The sequence below is a fragment of the Rattus norvegicus genome, chromosome 4 (genome assembly GCF_036323735.1).
Source record: "Rattus norvegicus strain BN/NHsdMcwi chromosome 4, GRCr8, whole genome shotgun sequence".
Lineage (NCBI taxonomy): Eukaryota > Metazoa > Chordata > Mammalia > Rodentia > Muridae > Rattus > Rattus norvegicus.
The window spans coordinates 176,486,660-176,496,167 of NC_086022.1; the positions used below are offsets into that span (position 1 = coordinate 176,486,660).

Genomic DNA, 9,508 nt, shown 5'->3' on the forward strand with positions numbered 1-9,508 from the left:
CCCAACAGAGTGATTATAGACCCAGGAAGCAAACTAGGCCATTTCGGATATTTGAGGAACACATCAGTGGGCAGCATGGAAGACATATCAGCAAGGAGCAATACTGGGATGAATTCTCTGGAGCCCTTTCCTCACAGAGCACTCTTATCACAGCCATGCAAAATGGTGGGCCATCTCCAAGAAGCTCAATTGCTTGCCACAGCCTACCCTGCATGACTTCTGCCAGCTGAGATATATCTCAACCCTAAAGATATTATCCTGAGACTAGCAAGAGCTAGGACTCTTCCCTCCTTGCTCTGGGCCTGCATCTCCAGGTGCATGTAGCCTGTACAACCCCGACTTCTGTACCATAGATGTAGTCACATAGTCCAGTGGCCAAATTACAGGTTTAAATTCCTCTTTTCATGTAAGGACATGTCCTTTTCCTACAAACAAAGCATTCTCAGCACCTTGACACCAGCTAATAATGTGCATTCATCCCATCCCTTACTATTCCTCATGGTTTACATAGCTCTTTTTACCCTCAATAAAGGAGATCTGTTTCACTGAAAACCTGCTGCCCCTGTGGATTCAACAGGACCTAAGATTTAAGCAGGGAAGAGTGAATGACACTCCACCACCACCTTTGGCATCAACTCAAAAGCCCAAGTGTCCACAAGGATTGGTAGTCTATTTTTTCCTCCTTTTTTTTTTTTTTTTTTTTTTTTTTTTTTTGGTTTACACTAATCAAATTTGGTTCAGAAACACTGAAAGGTTAACTGGCCAGGGTGTTCTCTGGTATTAGGTAAAGGTCTCTAAGTCTCTTCCCTGAACCCTGACATCAAAAACTCCCTATATTTTCTTCTCAAAAAAGAAAAAAAAGCAAAAACTGGCAACACAGTGAGTGACCAGTAAATACCATATAAGGTAGTCGCTGGAACGCTTAAAGCTTGCAAGCAGGTTGATGTCTTGGTGCTGTTGGAGAATCCCCTGAGTACTGTCAGTCTGCAGAAATGTTCTTCTTTGGAGCAGAAGTTTCCTTTCCATTTCTATTATGAGGATCACATAGATAGATAGATAGATAGATAGATAGATAGATAGATAGATAGATAGATAGATAGTAATTGATTAATTAATTAATATAAAAATTAATTAATTTGAATTAATTGAATGAATGAATGAATGAATGAATAATAAACCAACCAACTAACAGAAAACAAAACAAAAACCTCTCAGATTAGAAAAATATGGGCCTTCGTAAAATCCCCCAAAATGAAGCTGCACGGCCCCATCAACTTCCCCTCCTGCCAGCTAATAGTCCTGCACTCTGCAGGACTCCTTTACAAAGGCAGATGAACCACATCTCCAACTCCAAGTTGTGGCTTTCCCCTTCCCTTCTCCACTGGCCAGCAAAGCTTCACTTTTCACAATTCTGTCAAAAATAAATAGATAGATAGATAGACAGACAGACAGATAGATAGACTGATAGATAGGAGGAAATGCCACATAGCCCTTGGCTTCCCTTCCCTATCCCAAAGCAGAGAAAAATCCAATTAACCCCCTAGTTAGCTCCACCACTCCTTCTACTCATGGTTCTGTCAGGAGTCTTGATTTTCAGGCATTCCCAGTTCATGCCCATCCCACCAGGGCTGGACTCCCTGCAAACTCAGATCACCAATTTAAATAGGCAGCTTTCCCACAGTTTGCAGCTGAGCAAGCCTCAGCCAGCTTGAAGATAGTCTTCCCACCCTCTGGCTCACAAGATCACACCCTGACCCCACTCACACCCTCCCCCTGCATCTTTCTTCCTTGCTTGATCTACTTTCTGGGGGGTGGTAAACAAACAAACAAACAAACAAACAAACAAACAAACAAACAGCTATTAGCTGGCAATGTCAGGGTGGGCCCAGACCCCAAAAGTCCTTTCTCCCAAGCCAAGAATGAATGGTGGAAGAATGGAAAGGATCTTCCTCATATGCTCACTGCCAAGTTAAACTCTGTGCGTAGACAGAGCAAACATGTTACTTAGCAGCTTTTCAGCTAAGGGTCACAGAGCTGCAAATCCTAAATTATATAAGAATGATGGGTGGAGATTTGCTGCTAAAGCTGCAGCTTGTGATGCCTTAGCTTGAAACAATGCCACTTGGACCAGATGACCGACTTTGAATTTTCCTGTTGCTTCTTTTTGTGTTTCTTCCTCCCTAATAGCAGAAATAACTGATTGCCAATGTTCCCTTCATGGGACACATTGAAGGACAAGCTACAACCCACTATTAGATTAACCACTCAAAAAATAAGTTATGTATTTAAAAATTTACATAATGATTTGAACTTAAGTAGTCGATGAAAATTATCAGCTGAGGCTAAAAGAGAATTGACTCTGACTAAAAGTAGCTTACAGGTATCACAGATGGATCGCTTGGATACCAAACTCAATTGTACTTTGGTTGTTTTGTCTCCTGAAACTTATGGTTATGCTCTATGCCTTTACTCGTAAAAACTACTTTATTTTAATATTACAAAACCACAATAGGGTGATTTTAAATTTCTTTACCATTTTTAAAAGATTTACAGCATTAGAATTAAAGTCGATGGTTTAAATGATATTGTATCTCCTTTCAGACTAATAAAGCAACGCCTTAATATGGATTTGGTATGGATTTTGAGGTGATGATCATAGGAATCCAGAGGTATTCGCTACAACGTACTAGATAAAGTTCAGGGTCTTTACGTGAACAATGAAGTTCTGATAACATCCAGCCACAGTTAAGGATTGTTAAGTTTCCTTTGGCTTTCTTTTAAGTGTAGACTCAAAATGTAAAATTTATATACACCCACTCTTCCAGATAAGGAAAAGAAGCCCCATTTGATGGATTTAAGTCAAACTAAAGAATGTTTGTGCTTTAAATGCAAAGCCATTTCCCAAGGTTCTAGTGTAATACAAAGGTGTGCATCTATTGCCTTCTCTAAAACATAGGTTTCAATATCCCTAAAAATTTTTGTAAGCCACAGAAAATCATCTTGGATCCACCTCTCCCAGGTAAAGGGGACTTTAGATTATTGATCTGTAGAAATTTTATATATTGACAACTATAGATTTAGGTCTGTCTTTAAGAAAAGATTGATTTGTACTCATGCTAATTTGATCAATATACCTTGGTTAACATTAAAATAACATTTTACCATTTGGATCTAAAATTACTAAGGTCCATGTAGCTAGCTCATATTTTACCTTTTTTTTTTACAAATGCAGTCTTTAATTACTAAATAAATAAAAACACAGAATTATGATTGATAATGGCTGCCAATATGCTAATCTATTTTATATTGCTCTTGAGAAATTCCCTGTAGGCATGCTGTCATAAATAGGTTTGCTGCTGGTATCAATCAACCTAATTAAAGTCTATGCTCTTAAAAGGCACCATTTAATAGAAATAAAATATAAACTATGGATAATCCTATGTTTTTCAGTAACCACATTAAAAGCTAACAAAATAGGTGAAAGTTACTTTAGTATATTTTGATTTTATTTACTGATATATTTAACAGGTTGTTTCAATATGAAATATGTACAAAAACTTATACAGAGATATTTTGTCCTCCTTTATTTTGTTTCTATTATTTAATCTTTAATTAATGTAATAGAAGTAAGACTATTCATTTGAGCCAGTTTATTTTACATAGACAAGCTATTACTGATTATGACAAAAATATTGTATTTTGGCATCATGTCATCTCTTGTAATGTACAGAATTTTTCTAATAACTAAGCTGCCTATGATACATCCTAGTAGTTAGCAATCTCCAAACTGATGTATTTTCTTCGTGGGAGTAAAATTAATTCTAGGTACATAATTTCTAAGCTTTTTGAGGTTTTCTTTGCATTACATTTTAAAGGATCACCAAGACACATCCTCATTCTCCAAAATATTGCCTCTCCATGCTTCTGTATACAGGTCACATAGGTTAGCATAGGTTTCCTTTCTCAGCTGCACTAAGAAGGTGGGATAAATGATGCTTTATTGAATTCAAATTTCTTGAATATTAATGAGAAAGATAACACAGATGCTAAAACGTACTAGATTTTGTAAAGGACTGATGAATTAAGTCAGCTTATATATCTTAAGGATGTATTAAGAACTGTGTGGAAGAAGTTTTTCTCTTGTTTCAAAAGGAAGCAAAAACTTGTAGCTTCAAATCTAATAACACTTAGATTTGGTTAGGAAAGACTTCCTAAAAATCTTGGTTGCAGACACAAAGATAGAAACATATAAAAACAACAAAACATGTTATGTAAATGCTGTTTCCACTATATGGGAACAGCTCAAGAGATCACCTGAGACATGTATGTCTCTGTATAGCCAAACATCTTCTGTTCCTCATTACTTATTATTACATGCCATTGTTTCATAAGGCATGGATGAAAGTTTATATTACGGTCTGGTCAGGCAGTCCCAACAGACTCATAAAGTTAACAGACTCACCTGCTCAAGCACAGAGCAGAGAATCATTATTAGATAGATTGTGCATGCCCCCCCATTCCATACATGTGCTAAAGAAGAAATGTACCTACAGTGTGATGTTCAAAAGTCTGTGTGTTTTCAGAACAAAAGGACAAGACACAATACCTGGATGAAGACTTCAGAATAAGCGTAACAGGTTATGGAAGTCTTTAGTCCCTCCAATGACAGGTCAAGTTCCTAATGGGGATTGTTCTCCAAAACCAGAGAGTTCTGGCCTTAATGATTGCAGAACAGGGAGGGACATGCATTGTATTGGTGAAGGAATGCTGCTTCTATGTCAATGCATATGAGCTGGTGAAACAAAATGTACAAGTGTTCAAAGATCTTGAGGAAAATCACCAAGCACCTACTTGGCCCCTTATTGGCCATTGGAGCACCACTTCACCTGGCATCCTGCCTCATCTAATTTCTAAAATGACAGATAAGTAGCACTGTTAAATCACTGGCAATTGGGTTCTGGTTCAGTACTAAACCATTCCCATCATAAGGAACAATGATCACGACACCCCCCCCCTTTATAAAACAAAAAGGGGGAGATGTGGGGTTAGCCAGCTTTATGACACGAGGAGCTAGTCTGCAGTAAGAATGAGGTCAAGACATGTCCCAACCCTGAAATACCTCACCCCAGGACCAGCAGGAGTTAGGAATGTTCCCTCCTTGCTCTGTGACTGCATGTCCCCGCAATATAACCTGCACAACACCCAACTCTGCTACTCTCTCTTTTTAATTGGATATTTTTTATTTACCTTTCAAATGTTATCCCCTTTCCCAGTTTCCCATCCATGAACTCCCTATCCCATCCCTCTCCCCTGTTTCTATGAGGGTGTTCTCCCCACCACCCACTCACTCCTTCCTTCCTTGTTACCCTGATATTCCTCTACACTGGGGCATTGAACCTTGGAAGGACCAAGGGCTTCTCCTCCCACTGATGCCCAACAAGGCCATCCTCTGCTGTATACGTAACTCTACTACTCTTGACACAGTCACATAGCCTGGTACACCAATCAAACGTTTAACTTTCTCCCTTGTCTTGCTTGTCTAGCAAGCGCCTGGAACTCCTCTTCATGCAAGTGAAGCATTCCTAGCACCTCAGCCCCGGGCAATAATGTCCATTTATCCCCCTACCCCACCCCCACACAAACCACTAAACTCTCCCCAAGGTTTTAATAGTCTTTGTAACCCCCAATAAAGGAGAGCTGTTTCACTGAAAACCATCTGTGAGAAGGCTATATTTTTTTGGGGGGGGGTACTCTTGTCAGCCATGGTCCTGTAGAATTCACCAACTCATCTAAGCTTCATTACTTTGTGTCCAACCTATACACCAAGAGGCCAGAACTGGACCTGACTGGCAAATATATGTGCACACATACATATTCTTAAACCCAAATCCATAAATTCACTTATAGCAAAGAGAGAGAGAGAGAGAGAGAGAGAGAGAGAGAGAGAGAGAGGGAGGGAGAGAGAGAGAGAGAGAGAGAGAGAGAGAGAGAGAGAGAGAGAAGAATTTCTTGAATAGGAACAATTTAATCAATACCTTGAATGTTATAAAGTTATTTATGAAAGTTTTGACTGTCATTATAAACACATCCATAGGAGAAGATTGAAGTTGATTGATTTCTAATGAAAAAGCCAGTGCAAATAACTATACTTATTCTTTGAAAATACTAAAGATAGCCTTGGAACTTGTTAGGCTCTGACTGTAAACGAATGATCTGGATAAAATGAAGCTTCCTATTCTTTAGTCAAAGCATATGAGACTCAGGAGTTGCCCTTTGAACTCAATGGAAAGCTACTGCCTTTAAGAATGCAAAGACATTAATTTTTTGTTTTCCTTTGCAATTGTAGTACTGAGTCTGTGGCTTTCACAGTGAATGTCATTTAGATTTCTTAGTTCTTAGAGAACCTCAGACCTGGCCATGTGACCCTCACACAAATTGCAATTAAAGGAGTTTATTTCTTCCAATCCCATAGGAGGAACTCCTGTTAAGGATTGTGAATGAATGCCTATCCCAACGCAGTGCACTATAATGGAGTCTAACACTAGAACAACGCCTTCCCATTGAATTGTGCATTTGTCATTGGCTCCACAAAGTCAAAGAACGATGCAGTCCACTTATGATGACATTGAGGCTTTGCGGTATCACAAGTTCTGAGAAAATATGCTCAGCTTCTGCTCCATGGAAACCCCAAACAAATTCATTCCATATTGATCTATTAATGTGATTAAATACAACAAAAAAGAAAGCAAGGACATCCATTGTGTTTGTAGTAAATCTCTGCCTCGCTGAGCCAACAAAATCTGTGTGACCAGGCTTACTCCCTGAGTTCCTTGCATTCCAAGACTTCCCTGGAGTCTCAGAAAGAGAAACACTCAGAGACGCTGTTGTTTCAAAGAAACCTGAGGAGACACTGAATTTTAATTGTTAAAAACAAGCTAAGAAAAACAATAAATAAGTCTACCATCTGTGGAGGAATTCAACAATGCTAGGATTAAAAATGTAGAGTTTAGGAAAAAGACCAGACACCTAAAAAGAGAACTAGATGTGATTATTTACGACCTACATATTATGTATAGGTGAACATGTTCCTCTCTGTATAGGCAATATGTCAGTACAAGCATTTATATGCCACGCAGAAAGGTGACTTGAACTCTATTCAACTCTTCCAGTCTTATCAAACTTTATCTATCTTGTGTCTTTAAAGTGGAATAATTTTTGTCACCATCAAAGTACTTTAATTTCATAATTAATCTACAAAATTTATTTTAACATATCCATATGATTTCTCAGCAGTGTCCACAGCAGTGAAAATTCTCTGAATAATGTTTATTTTATAATTAATACAGAATTTATAAATAATTTTAAACATTTATCAGAGCTCTGAGCCATGCTGCATGACTCTAGTTCTCATCACTGCCTTTCAACTACAACAAATCCTTATCGAGCACTTGGTCTGTGCTATTAACTTCATGAAACACAAGTACTCATCAAGTAATAAGACAAGCCTGCTGTTCTATAGAAGGCTGAATTGCTCAAGACTGATCAAACACCAGAGAAAGTTGCTTGGACCTATATCCCCAGGATCCTATTGTTCTCCTGGGAAAGTTAAAATTTGTTATAAATAAATGAATAATAAAATAAATAAACACACTATGATTGAACCAGGCCTTGTAGGCTGAGGTTCAACTTACTTATGTAAATAGGGTTGAAAATTTACAATATATGCATGAACATTACATAAACTATCTTGGCAGTCCCAAGCAAAAACTTGAATGAAAACCCCAGACTCAAGGCTCCCACATAAAACTTCAGGAGCACTTAACTTCTTGAGAGGAGCCGAATGGTAGAAAGGGGAAGATTTCCATTAGAGAGGAAACTCATAATTCAAATCTACTTCGAATATAGCTGAAATATCACATTCTCAACTCTGCCCACCTGCCTCATTTTGTCATCCATAGAGCAATTTGTCATCAGTCTTTCTTCTGTTTCTCCTTGTCCTTGTCTGAGGCCTCACTGGTCTCCCTACTCAACAGTAAGAGTGAACTTTTCTCCCCTTCCATGTCAAAGCTACTTTCACATTCTTTAGTGGTTTAAAATATAACTATTCTGAATACCTATTTTTCATCTTTTGGCCAAGAGAAAGTGGGTCTAGGCTCTAGAAGACCACTGGATAGTGGGAGTTTCTATCACCACCTTAAAGATTTCTTTCAAAAACACTTTTGCTGTCTCAGAAATTTTACAAAGAAGTGTCTTGAGTGTAGATACATCATACAAAGTCAGGCCCTTGAAAACAGTTTAATGTTAGTAAATTAATCTCTACTTTCTTCTAATGTGCCAACCTTTTCTCTGAAAAATATATATTTTAGATGCATTTTAAACTTGTCTATAGAGAAAAAGAGGTAAGGGAATATCTGTTTTATTGACTCAGTGAAGCCAGTATAACCAAATTCTGAATCATGCCATATTCCCCTGGAGAGTTCTTTGATCCTAAATGAGAGATGTGAACAGAGTGACAGCCATGTAAACAGCGTCCTTTGTTAGCACAGGGTTGTTTAAACAATGACTCCTGCTCCCAGGATCACACAGTATCACCAATAAATCCAAGTCAATCATGAATGCTAATGAAAGCAGGACATTGCACTTGTAATTAAGCAGTTAGCTATGCGATGTGCCCCCCTCTTTAGCATCCACATGAGAAATAGGAGTTCATCGCACCCATTCTCAGGCAAACCTGGGCACAAATATGAAACGTTTTGCATTGCTTTGTTTTAAAGATATCTGGTGGAGCATCTATCTGCCCTATTCTTTTGAGAATGCAGTGTAGTTTCCTGGGTGAGCATCCTGGAAAGCAGACCTCTAGAACTGTCACTACCTGGCAGTACTGGCACTCTCCCCTCCCTAAGCAGAAACTCTTAGGGGTCAGCAGCACCCTCTGGTTGGTGGCCTTAATAACATCTCAGTCACAGGAGAATACGGCATTGTCCAACGTGAACAAACAAGCTCACTCACACTCAGTATCCACACACTCAGCATCAGAAAATGCGTGCCGTCCTTTTCATTTACTCTGCACTACTGAATTAAGGAAGCAAAGGCTTTGCTTTACCATGGCCAAGTGAGAAGTACATACATGAAGAAGCTTTAGAAGACGGTCCTCTCCATGCTGAGACTAAAAGAAAGTCAGAGCAGCAAAAGTCCTACGAAAAGCACTTATTTTCAGAATCCTCAGATTGCCTCTAACTGGGAGAGACAGCCTCTTGGGTGCCTTCCAGCTAAAATGCTTTCAACCAATACCAAGCCAAGGAAGGACTTGCCAAGAAAGGACTTGGGGAAATACAATGAATTGTTTGATTCCTAGCGAGTGATTTTATTTTGGTTAGCTCCTTCTGATCAGAAACCAAAGGAGACAATGCAAAATTCCACGTGTGTGTGCATGTGTGTGTGTGTGTGTGTGTGTGTGTGTGTGTCTGTGTGTGTGTCTCTGTGTGTGTGTCTCTGTGTATGTGTCTCT

At 38.8% G+C, this 9,508-nt stretch overlaps 1 protein-coding gene across 1 annotated transcript in view; it reads right to left on the reverse strand.

The window, feature by feature from the left end:
• The window catches only part of Slco1a4 (solute carrier organic anion transporter family, member 1a4), a 54,743-nt gene extending 45,556 nt beyond the window's left edge, over nucleotides 1-9,187 (reverse strand). The window contains 1 exon segment of the mRNA NM_131906.1: nucleotides 9,128-9,187. The gene's annotated coding sequence lies outside the window, so the exon portion shown is untranslated.
• Nucleotides 9,188-9,508: the final 321 nt, after the last annotated feature.